The sequence below is a fragment of the Monodon monoceros genome, unplaced genomic scaffold, assembly GCF_005190385.1.
Source record: "Monodon monoceros isolate NGI ecotype Baffin Bay Population unplaced genomic scaffold, NGI_Narwhal_1 Super_Scaffold_11, whole genome shotgun sequence".
Taxonomy (NCBI): domain Eukaryota; kingdom Metazoa; phylum Chordata; class Mammalia; order Artiodactyla; family Monodontidae; genus Monodon; species Monodon monoceros.
This window is the reverse complement of record NW_021703767.1, coordinates 121,332,842-121,345,612: the sequence shown is the minus strand read 5'-3', so window position 1 is coordinate 121,345,612 and position 12,771 is coordinate 121,332,842. Positions and strand designations below refer to the sequence as shown.

General features: G+C 41.4%; 1 protein-coding gene across 2 annotated transcripts in view; it reads left to right on the top strand.

Annotated features, from left to right (window-relative positions):
• The window catches only part of ZBTB38 (zinc finger and BTB domain containing 38), a 76,150-nt gene that overhangs the window by 14,203 nt on the left and 49,176 nt on the right, over positions 1-12,771 (top strand). Inside the window, exon 3 of one of the 2 annotated variants that reach the window (XM_029213936.1) lies at positions 5,272-5,337. The gene's annotated coding sequence lies outside the window, so the exon portion shown is untranslated. Of the gene's footprint in view, positions 1-5,271; positions 5,338-5,720; positions 6,289-12,771 lie in introns of those variants that run through there. The other variant, XM_029213938.1, reaches the window with a different exon arrangement.

The following is a 12,771-nucleotide window of genomic DNA, read 5'->3' as shown; positions in this document are numbered from 1 at the left end:
AAAGTCCATTTTTAAAATATGTTGGGGAAGGAACTCATCATACGGACTTAAGTTGTCTGTTCAGGACAGAAATACTATTTGTGAGTGGAAACCAGGTCAGTCTTTTTTTTTTTAATTTATTTTTTTAGCATCTTTATTGGAGTATAATTGCTTTACAATGGTGGGTTAGTTTCTGCTTTATAACAAAGTGAATCAGCTATACATATACATATATCCCCATATCTCCTCCCTCTTGTATCTCCCTCCCTCCCACCCTCCCCATCTCACCCCTCTAGGTGGCCACAAAGCACCCAGCTGATCTCCCTGTGCCATGCGGCTGCTTCCCACTAGCTATCAATTTTACGTTTGGTAGTGTATATATGTCCATGCCACTCTCTCACTTTGTTCCAGCTTACCCTTCCCCCTCCCCGTGTCCTCAAGTCCATTCTCTAGTAGGTCTGAGTCTTTATTCCCGTCCTGCCCCCAGTTTCTTCATGGCCATTTTTTTTTTAGATTCCATATATATGTTAGCATACAGTACTTGAAGCCAGGTCAGTCTTGATTGTTATACTGAGTTTTCTTTGATTATTTATTTTTTTGTTTGTTTGTTTATTTATTTATTTTTTGGCCGCACGGCATGTAGGATCTTAGTTCCCCGACCAGGTATCAAACCCGTGCCCCCTGAAATAGTAGCTCAGAGTCTTAACCACTGGACCACCAGGGAAATCCCTCTTTGATAATTTAGATTAGAATAATCTAACAACTGGATAACAAATTTATTCACAAATGCAGGCTTGTAGAAGAATTTTAATACAGCAAATGGGTAAACTCACTAAGTGTGTGATCTTGGGCAAATATCTAGATCTCTCATAGTCTCAAGTTTCCTCATCTGTACCATGAAAAGACTGGACTTCATTAGGTGAAGTAGTTTGCTCAGATGGATGTGTAAGCTTTTCCACTTATTTCGCCTGATAAAACATTTCCAAATTATGACAAATCTCTGACCAAAACTGTTATCCTGCTTTCTATCCTTAACTTTCCAACATGGTCTAGTTAATTCCTCTTCTCTTATTCTTTTCCACCTGCTGGTCCAAACTGTCTCCAGTTGGTACCCACAATTCCCAGGGCTGGGAGAGTTGAGGCCGGTTCATCTAAACAGGGGTAGTCCTGGCTCCAGGGAGTAGGGGTCCCCTCTACCAGGAGTCTGCACAATCAGAAGATTCCTATCGATACATCAGGACAATGTGGATGGAGGAGGTTTTATCCTTTTAGGATTGGTGGAAAGACCCAGACTTTGGAATCAATTGGACTGGGTTTGAATCCTAGCTCTGCTATGTGTGACTGGTAATCTCAGTTAGTTCCTCACTTAAAGTTGATGATAACTAATACCCACCTTGCAGAATTATTGGGTTAGAATTAAATAATATAGCTAAAATATTGAGTACATAGTAGGTTTTCAATACATGGTAGCTACTATAGACTTAGCTCTGATCAAAGTAGAAAGCAGAAGCCCCTGCCCTGATATCTAGGCAAAATGTAGATGTTCAAAGTAGCATTGGACTTTCCTAAAACTTTAGGCTAAAATATCATTCAGAGGCATTTTTAGTCATTGATAAATTAAGTCACCATATTGTTTCCATGAATATCCTACAAACAAATGTAATAACCAACCTCATAAAAATGTTTAAACTTTTTAAATTCTAAGAACTTAAACAAAAATGTTACATCTGGTAAACACTTTATTTTTAAAAGTCGAGATTAGGAAAAAAAAAATCAAGATTATAGTAGCCGAACCTGATAACAAATTTTACCCACAAATGTTGAATATCTGTATTAGGTATAAACGGAAACCAGCTGTAGTTTTTAATGCAGTGAATGGAGCAAAGAAATGTGCAAACCAATCCAAATGTTTATAAACCAAGGACTCCTCAGGGACTCAGTGCCCTGACTTTATGTTTTTTTTAAACAGAGAGTCAAGCTTTGTTCATACTTGAATTATGTACTTTGCATAAGTCATGCAATTTAACTTTAACCCACAGGACTGAAAAGAGAATGAGCTCAGACCGACTGCAGAAGGAGACTGTAAGCAAGTAAGGGCATTAATCAAAGTGAAAGAGGCAGCCCTTACTGCTAGCTCTGTCCTTCTCCAGCCTGCTCCTGCCGATTATTTTGGGCTCCTTGTGCTTGACTCATCAAAGAGGCAAAAACAGGTTAAAATTTTCATCACGGAAAAGGGATTTGTCTGTTAAACGCAGCTTTGTGCCTATGCCCTGAGGAGGTTGATGAGCACACAATTTTTAAAAATCGTAAGTGAGTGCATACCCTTGCCACTTGTAATCATGACAAAGCTTAAGTAATTCGGGCATGAGCATGGTTGTTTTTTTTTTTTTTTATGTGCAAAACAGGATTTACTAGTCGAGAATGTCTGTCTAAACAAGCTCATCCATCTAAATGCTTTCAGCTACAGCTCAAATTTGTTTAATACAAGCAGGTTCGGTAAACAAGCCACATTGGCTTGTTGAATGTTTTGGAACATCACAGAATAAACCGATACGTGGCTTTCAGGCTCGATTTGACAGACGGTAGACAGAGAACCCCACTGGGAGGTTTGGAAACCACTTGCCCTGGCATCCGGCTTACAAGCACCAGTAAGGGACCTGACCACATTCACCATCCTGCCCCTGTAAAGCGGACATAACACTCTTCACTCATTTTGTGGGAGCCTGATCTGGATTACTGTCCTTGTCACTGTCATTTATTATCTCAGGCAGAGGAGGCAGCGGCTTCATTCTATGTGGTCAGAGTAGATTCCGTATCATGTATATTTAGCTTGCGTGATAATAATTTGTGAGTATTTTAATACGAATGTCTAACTTTCAAGTGTTACTAATGAGGACTATCTGGACAGACACCAAGGGCATCAAATGTCTAAGTGTTCACCTCAACCTCCTCCAACCCCGCTTTAAGGACCCTGCTTTATAGATGACCGTATATTAAATTGGTACCTTGCAACTGAGCGTTATAGGCTCACTAATTCTCAACCTCCATGGTGAAGGAGGAATTAGCCTAGGGATACTCCATCCTAATTTTCCGTCGCTGTCAATGCTAACCAGAGCTCATAGAGCAATGATGGTGGGGGCGGGGAAGATGGGTCCACCATCAGGGTTAGACCAGGAGCTACTGTTTCCGTTAAAGCCACGTTTATTTCTGGAATAGTTGTGGGAGAGAGATGTGCTCCAAAGCGAAGAGGGCTCGGAGTGGTTCAGGTATGACCGACCATCTGGACAACCCAGCTCAGAGACTCTAAAGTGTACGGGATAGAGGTGGGCTGGATACTTTCCACACATTGAGCTAAAAAATCACTTGGGTTCGGTGGAAGGAGACAGAATGAGAGCTAGAAACAAAAGATCCGGCTATGAAACCTAGTACTTAAGTTCAGATGTTCAAATACATTTTCTCCTTTAAAAAAATTCTGGGCAACTTAAATGTTTTGCTAACCTGATTATTTGCAGCCAGTTCTTATAGAAGAGAGAGGCAACCCCAGAAAAGATTAATTCATTTTTGCACGTGTTAAAGTTAATTAACATTAGCATATTTAGTGATGCAATAGGCAATTAAAGACTTTTGGAGAAATAAGAAGAAGAAAAATGTACGTATTATATATTCAAAATCAGTCTCATAACATTTTCTAAAAATGTTGGCTTATGTCCAGGATCTAAGGCTGGGGGTGGGTACGGTTTCTTTGTAGCTGAAGAAAGAGTAGAAAAGAATCTGTTCCATTTCCTTAAAAATAAAAGACTTCGTGTTTTATACAGCATGGTAAATGAAATGCTTTTCTGATTTTTACCTGCCGGCAGGATCTGGAGGAAATTTTGCTAGCAGGCTATTCTGTTTTCCTCTCTTTGGCAACATGGTGACACTGGTTTTGTAGCAAAACAGTCTTTGCTTATTAGGCATTTCTTCAAAATCCTGAATAAGCAGCTCTTTCCACATTTTTTTGTTCCACATGTTAAACATTTCATTGCAATTTGAGCTTCGTCTGTGTGTGTGTGTGTGCATGTGTGTGTGTGTGTGTGTGTGTGTGTGTTGATAGGAAAGATTGAAAGGGGATGTATAAGAATTCTTGAAGGTTTTTTGTTTAAAAAATTAATGCCTACGATTATGTATTGGAGCCTCTACAGAAGGTGATTCCAATTTATTACATACAGCCAAAGTAAAGCCCATCCATCTTGAGCAGCGGCAGTAGGGAGGGGATATTGAAGAAGACATGAAATTCGGTGTTTGAGTAGATGAGATTTAATTTTCGGAAAACATTTCACTCATAAAACAGATAGCACCCCAGTGTCAGCCCTGACCTCCGTGATGTCAATGTCGTCGTGGGAGCGTAGCTAAGCCTCAAAGTAAAACAAAGAAACATTGCATGTCAGCTCAACACCATTTCTTCCCTTACACTATGTACAATATATATACACAAAGCCTTACGGTATTCCTGTTAACGGCTTGTTACTTTACGTTCTAGCTTTTGGAGGGGGAGGAAGGAGAAAAATCATTTTGCATTTCCTAGGTTCTGAGCAAGTACAGTATGCTGTTGCAAGACTTAACATTATTTAGGTCAGCGTCCTAAGGACAGCTTTTATTTTATCGTTCGTGATGGTCAGCTATACATCGAAAGGAACTCAGCATCAGTTTATTTTTCTGTAAGTGCTTTTATTCTGCTTTTAAGTTTAAGCAAATTCATTCACATTTAAATACCATTCCGACTGGGGAGGTATCTGCCATTCTGTACCGCAGATACATTTAGCAGAATACATTTACACGGCTTGTGGTTAGAGGTTATAGCACGGATACAGACAGCTGATCATGCATTCTTCTACAAGCCTGCCGGCACCATTTAGGATTCTGGAAAATAATCTAGAAATGCTACACCCTTTATAATATTATTCTTTACTTTGCAGTAGCTTAAAAGGTTTGTGTTTGTCATTGTTGCTAGCCATTCTATGAAATTAACAGTCTATAAAATGCATCCCGAAACAGATACATACTGTATTGAAAGCTTTCTTCAAGAAGAAGATGTGACAGTATTCGTTCCAGCTTATTTTCTTCCTTAGCAAAAGGATTGTCTGATTCTCAGAAGCAGAAGGGCACATTCATTGTGCAGCAGCTCTGCTGAACTGTATGAAATGCCTTCTACTGTCTGGTTGCAGAATTTGGAGTTTGCTAAACAGTGTTTAGTGATTGGGCTCATCTTGCATCACCAGTTGATGACATTTTTCTTTGTTCCCTCCTACCCAGTTGAACCAAGACTCTGAGGCTGATATGCAATGTCACTTACAACATTAATCAGACACTGCATTTAAGGTGAGCTGTCCTTTGCCTCCTCCTTCCCCAGTGCTCGTGTGCTGCCTGCAGTGCGTATCTTGCTTCTGCGAGCCTAAGATGGCAGGCAGGATTAGCCGTGCTTGTGCTGTGTGTGTGCATGCTGTGTATAGAATTCATTACACGTTGCCTAGTATTTCAGATGTGAGTATGTAAATGCTCGGGATGCCATATCATCTGGTAGCGAAGACTTGTTTTTGCCTCATTACAGCCTTAGCTATTTCAGCATCACCTTTCAGCTCCGATTCATTTGCTTCCGGATGTTTGCTTTTCATCACATTCAAAATAGAATTTTACCTTTTTTTTTTTTTTAACAAAGGCAAAAAAAAAAAAAAAACCCTAAAAACAAAAACAACAACAAAACTCTGCTACCAGATGGTGTCTCCCCTTTCTTCTTGCATTTGCTGTCTTTTAAATAATGTATGTTGTATTGTTAATTAATGTGAATATCAAATTAAACACTTGAAACTTACATGTTTATTATGCGGGTAGGAGGCAAGGTGGAATCTATTTTTAACTCTTATGCACTCCATGGCGTACAAACAACTTGGTTCTCAAATTTGTATTTTCAGTACTGGTATCAGTGGTTTGATTTTCAGCAGATGTGACAGTGGCCTTTGCAGTGGTCAGCTCCAGGCTTTGAACTCTCAGAGGAGGAAGGGAAAAAAATTCAACACGCTACTTCCTTGGTTGCAGCCTCAGAGAAACCTTGGATGAGAAACTTCTTTTTTCAAACCTGTTTTCCTGTTGATAAATTCAGTTCTCGTGATCACAGTACATTCAAGCTGTTCTGCGTATGGTTTTGTGTGTGTGTGACAATTGCATCTAAAACTTGAGAGCAAGAAGACGGAGAAATCAGTTGGTCTCCATCGCTTTACATAAAAATGGCTGAATGTCTTGTGATGCTAGCACTGCATTAAGTGATACATACAGGTAGGTTGAAATTTGCATGTTTTATAGATTTTTTTTGAGCCATGTAGCAAGAACATTAAATAGATTAAAATATGACTTTTAAAACAAATTAAATAAGACAGTTGTGATTGGGAGGGGAGGGTATTCAGTTGGATGGCCTTTCCTATTCAGATACTATACAAATATATAGCTTTTATAAACTTGTAAAATGATTCTGCTATAAAAGTGAGATGATTCCTCCTAAAAAATCATATATATGATAGGTGTGGCGCCATTAGACCACAAAAGAATTTTTTGAAAAGTCTGTGGATTCAGCTCCATTTTAGCTTGAAACTAAAAATAAATGGGTTTCTGGAGATAATTTTGAACAGCGCAAATAAGCTTAATAAGAAACATTTAAAATATTTAAATTTTAAGAAGCGGTCTTTAAACGTGTTATATGAGAGATGAAAATAAAAACTTAGAGGCTTCCAAAATCAATTTTAGATAATGTACAAGAATAAATGTATTATTTGTATATCTGTTATTTGGGGAGATGAGGAATCACAATTTTAAAGGGGGAAATATTAAATATAGATGGCTCTGTTAGAAGAAAAATAGCCTCACTGGATGAAACAGAGTCCCTAGAATGGTTCATTGCAAACCATACAGCTGTGGTTCTGTAAGCACCAAATTCTAGCACTTTTCAAAATAAATTCATGGGTCCTTTCCTTTGAGCTTAACTTCTCAAATATATTTTAGTTTCAAGTTAACACTGGGCCGGAACCTGTTTCTTTAGTAACCACATCTTATTTTAAAATGCAGTAACAGATATGCAAAAGATAGTCTTTAAAAAAAAATGTTTCATGAAAATTTTGCAGTTCTTTTTCCTCTCATGTAGAGTCTGAACTGGTTTTAGACGTTTATAAATGCGGTCTTCAAGCCTTAAGAATTAAGCCATATTTCTATACATAGAAACCTTGCACAGTAAGAGCTTTTTCTTTTCCCCTTTGTGCTCAGCACTTTCAAAATTAAGGTTTTCTTTGTCATGTGCTCCAGAATGCTGGTCAAGGCTTGTGTGCAAAGGTGTAGTTTCATTATCACGAGTTCACCAGCGCCACTGAAACAATAGATATCTCAGAAATTCTGAGAATCAGGAAATGCTTATGCTATTGTTTTTGCCTGATTCCTCCATTGGTAACCTCCGAGCTCTCAGTAGAGAAGGACCCAAACCCAAGCCCACCCCAGCCCCAACTATAAGTGCACATGGAGCCTCTGTGCAACCATCTTTGTAGGTGTGTTAGGAGGGAGATGCTGCCAAACCCAAAACCTCCCTGAGGTTTGCTCCAGTATGTAGAACACTGAGCTGCAGAACCATCTGTGTAAAAAGTTGCTTTATCTTAGCAGTCTGTCTAATATTCCAAAGCACTGTCTATCAAATCAAACCTCTCATGGACTAAAGATTTGTTGTTGTTGTTGTATTGTTGTTTTGAGGCCAACTTAAATATTTTGCTTGGAGTTTTTTCTCTGGTTCAGTATATTAGAACATGATTCATCTCAGTGATTTTGTTCTCTGGGCTGGCCATGAAATATCCTTCCTGCAATACCTTTTTTTTTTTTTTTTTTTTTTTTTGCTGTTTGGGAGCCATTTTCCTTCTTGCCTGTGACTTAAAAAGACTAAGTACATTTTGCACATAGCATCAATCAGAGGATCGTAAACTGAAGGGAAATGTCGGAACCCTGATTCAGCATTGCCTGTTTATTTCAGTATCAGTAGCATTAACAGTTGCAGTAGGATCAAGCTAATTGTCACTCGTTCTTGAGCAAATAATGAGCCCAGCATTTGTAATTAAAACACTGTTGCTGTTCGGAAAGATTACAACTCAATGTCTTCTATTTTGATAGGCCGGTACAAATTAATCATTTTGAACCCATTTGAATCTTAATCACAAGATTAGATGGATTCAATGGAATTGTTTTACCCTACAATTGAATGCCTGAGAGATTCAACAGTGTATTTCTTCTCTGTAAAATGTCGATCCTTTTGTTTTTAACTCAAGCGTGGTTGTGTTACCTTATAGGTTTTCATACCTCATGATTTTTTGTGGCATTATTCATTTATGTTGCTCTTGGCCTCTCCTAAAAGAATTTTAAACACAAGTCAAGGAGCTTGAAAGCCAAATAAGACTGTTGGGAAGTATACTGTACCACTGTCATTGTAATTAATAGACCAGTGAATGGAAGAATAATTATTATTTATTACTTCGTTGTGTTTCGCCTTAATGCTTTGCCTTCATATTTCACCAGGCACAAAGCTTTTCTAAACTTACCCATTTACAATTATCATTGGATTTCCTGCCGGTTGTAGAGGATGGCACTTATCCCTTCTCATTGTTGGAAAGACAGTGCTTAACCCATTTATACTTTTTGGCTAAGGTGTTTACACTGGGCAGGCCAGAGCAGGTGCGACAGGAAGAACGTGCAAACAACTGCCTTGTTCCCACCAAAACAAAATGGGCAAATCTGTGGTTTTCTGCCTGAATGATTTGTAGTCTAAAATTCTCAACTCTTTTTTCGGAGAATAGGAATTGTTTTTCCAAGCCTTAACTCAGTGAGATTACCAAGATGGCATCTCTTGCTACTAGAGGGATGTTGATCTACCTCAGCGATTTCCATGGATCCCCCATAGAGGAAATGGGTACCCAGACCACATCTTAGGGCTGGTTGATATGGGGAGATGGATCTAGAAAGACGATCTTCTCTTTAATACGCTAAGCCTTTGAGTTCCTTGGTACCATATGGTTCATTCTAGCAGCTCCCTTCCAAGGGAAATGCTGTTCTTAATGGCTTTCTTGGTAATTCAACAAATATATTGAGTACGTACTACATACCAGGCATATTCCAGAGGCTAGAAATATAGTAATGAGCAGGAGAGACCAGGGCCTGCCTCTCATAGACCCACCCTTAGTGTGGTGGAGTGGTAGGGGCCAGGGGCACAAAAATAAATATGTAAACAATTAATTGGAGAAGACAAGTGCAAAGGAGAAAGAGAAGATACAATTTAAAAAAACAAGGGTGTGTTGTTGGGAGGCGAAGAGCCACTTTATTTTATTTTATTTTTTTTGCGGTACGCGGGCCTCTCACCGCTGTGGCCTCTCCCGTCGCGGAGCACAGGCTCCGGACGTGCAGGCTCAGCGGCCATGGCTCACGGGCCCAGCCGCTCCGCGGCACGTGGGATCTTCCCGGACCGGGGCACGAATCCGCAGGCGGACTCTCAACCACTGCACCACCAGGGAAGCCCGAAGAGCAACTTTAGAATGGTTGGCCAGGGAACTCCTTCCGGAGGAGTGGTATTTAGGTGGAGACCTGGATGGTGACATGGATGCAGACAGGGGAAGGGCTGATGGAGAGCGTTACCAGGAAGCGGGGTGCTCATGCTCAGACCACAAACTCCTTTCTACGAGTAACTGCCGTTATATCAGAGCCAGCTCTGAGGACTTGGTGCGTTGAGCCTGACTTAGGTAAGCTGCCCCCGAAGCGAGACGGTGGGCCAGGCCCGCATGGCTGGTTTTAGTCAAATTCCCAGGACTCAGTGCCAGCAGAGTCATTGCCTTTGACCCAGACCCACCGCAACACGGCCTCAGAAGGTGCAGTGAAGTTCTGGACTTTGCAGTCCTAGGTGGTATTGAAATTTGGGCACAGATTCAGTGCTAGCCCAAGAAATCCACAGAAGAAAGGAATCCTGGAGCAAGGAAATTTCTGGGAAGCCTGTTGCTTTATTTTTCTTAAGAACTCCAGAACTTCAATTCGTGGCAAAACATTGAGAGAGCGACTTCCTTTAATTTTTGTTTTCAAAGGCAAGAGGTGGAAGGGTCTGTCCCACCTTGCCAGTAAATTGTCTTTGACCTCTGACACCTCAAACGCTTCAGTTTCTGCAGAACTCTGTTGGTGGCTTTCTAAAGACCTCACTGCTTGGAGCGTTCTTGCGCTATTTGAACAAATAATACTAAGGAAATTCTTCAGAACCAGAACTCCTTCATGCCTTTTAGGTTCGTCTGCTAATGAAGCTCCAAGAACAAAGGGATAGGTTTGCTCTACACCTTAGAAACCATAAGACCCTTCAAAGTCTTCTCAATGTTTCAGAAGCACCTTCTAACACTGATTCACAATTTAGTGGGCTTTGCTTATCACAAGTTAGAAGTGGCCTGGCTGACTCCCTACACTTTGTTTGGTTTTGACTAGCCATAAAACATTCCACTGCATGAAGAATGTTCTAGTTCTTTGTAGTAGAATATTGCCCATCAGTGGGGAGGGGCTTCAGCTGTTCAGTTCACTTCTTCAAATATTTGTTGAGCATCTACTGTGTGACAAGCACCACTACAACCCAGGCAGGATGGAAATGTGACACGAAATTCCCTGTGAAGCTCATGTCCACTTTCACAAGGCTAGGGGGTTGTATGGACAGGTACAATTGTATATCCTCTCTGTTCCAGAAAGAGATGAATGGCATGCTGCTCTCTTAGTGGCCTTTTATACTGTTTCCTGAAGGCTAGCCTTCAGTTTGGGGGCATCTCAACCAATGGAAAAGATGGTTCTTCCCTGGGACTCTGGGTCTCATCCTCAATCACCTTCCCAAAATGTCCTGGTTCCTAATAAGCCACCGTATGTCTGGCTGCCCTTCTCCAAGCTGGTCTGCCTGGCCTAGCAGGTGACCTCCAAAACGGTTGCGACTCTTTCGCATTCATGAGCAGATGTTAAGTTGAGAAGGCCTTGAATGCAAAAATTTGAATTCGTGATGCAGGCAAGATGCTTCTGCTTTTTCACCTTCCCTGACAGACAGTGGGGGTCTCCCTGCTGGCTGTTCTGCTTCTGTGGGAAGCAGGTAAATCAAAGACCAATTGCCAAAGCCCTTGTCTTTGTTAGGTGATCCCAGCATGGCACTGCCATGGCCCAAACATCTCATTGACCAGAAAATGGCTCTTTTGATCTTGTCATTCATTTTGCATCTTTTCCTTTAATGACTTTCTTGCTTCTGCAGCTATTCCTGTTCAGGGTTTGAGACTAGCATTTGGCTCTACAGTCACTATATTTGGCCTGTGGAGGAAGTTTGTTTTCTGGTTCGGTTTTGTTTTTAAAATGCCAGTATAAATATTTTTTCTGCGTTCATAGAATGCTGTGAAGACTTTCATGGTTTTTTTTTATATGATTAAACAAACCTCTTACTTTACCCCGTGGTTATTGCTGCCAAATAGATATTTTGAAATTCTTTTTTTTTTTCCCTGCTCAAATCTTCTACCCTGTCTGAGGCCTTACTCTAATTAAGGCCTCACAGTCCTGCCCATCTTCCCCAGCACTGAGCATGACGTAGAGTCCCTGCCCCGAGGGCCTTACAAGTCAGTGAGAGGAGAAAACAAAAGCCACCAGCTGAGAATGTGGTTAAATCCCAGAAGGGCAGTGCCCTTGTAATTTTTTCCCCTTTTCTCTTGTTTCTTGAGCTGTGGAAGGGAAGCGGGGGACCTTTAGTAGGGAAAGAGAGGGGCATCACTGAAAGATCAGAAAATGCAGGATATTCGGGAAACACTGTGGAAGGGCCATCTAGGAGGCAAAGTGGGGAGAGGGCAGCAAGGAGGCGGGGAGGGGTGTGTGGAAAATCAGAAGGAGGGAACAAAGCGGGCAGTCAGGAGGCAGGCTGCTGTGCTGCACCCTGAAGCTGGGGGCGTGGGGTACAAGGGAGGAGTGGGAGGGGTTGCAACGAGTAAAAGGAGGCTGGGAGAGCCCCCAAGATGCAGGCTGCGGGCCTGCTGTGTAGGCACTGGGTGCTCTCATGTTCTGTCTGGTTCGGCCGCAATGTTGGCCTTAGGGCTTAACTGTCCCACGTTGACTGTTATGAAAAGCCCACAGATTGGCATCCTTGAGGGTGATTTATCCCAGAAGCTTATGAAGTCTCTATCCCAAGGCTCCTATTCTACGTGCTGAGGGTGCCAGAGACCACCCCCCAGCCCTGCTGCCATCACTTGACTAGAACTGGGTTAAACTTTAAATGAGCAGATTTTTACATGGGTTGTGACCAAATGCTTTTGGTTTTCCACAAAGCTCAGCCTGGAGATAGACCCCAAATACCCATTTTAAGCAGCAGACTTTAGAAACTCTTTTGCCCAAAGTCATGTTGCCCTCACAGGTGTGCTGCTCTGCTTTTGGAGCCCCCAAAGCCTGTCTTCCTTGCTCTTCACCCACCTTTCCAGGCCCTGGTCTGAGTGCCCGGCAAACCATCCCCAGTGGATATTCTGATGGTTTGAATTCCTTGGTCTCCAGGAGCACCGCCCCTGCTGGCACACCAGCACGTAATGCCGCCATCATCTGGTACTTCTTTTTTTTTTTTTACATCTTTATTGGAGTATAATTGCTTTACAAGGGTGTGTTAATTTCTGTTTATAACAAAGTGAATCAGTTATACATGTACATATGTTCCCATACCTCTTCCCTCTTGCGTCTCCCTCCCTCCCATCCTCCCTATCCCACCCCTCT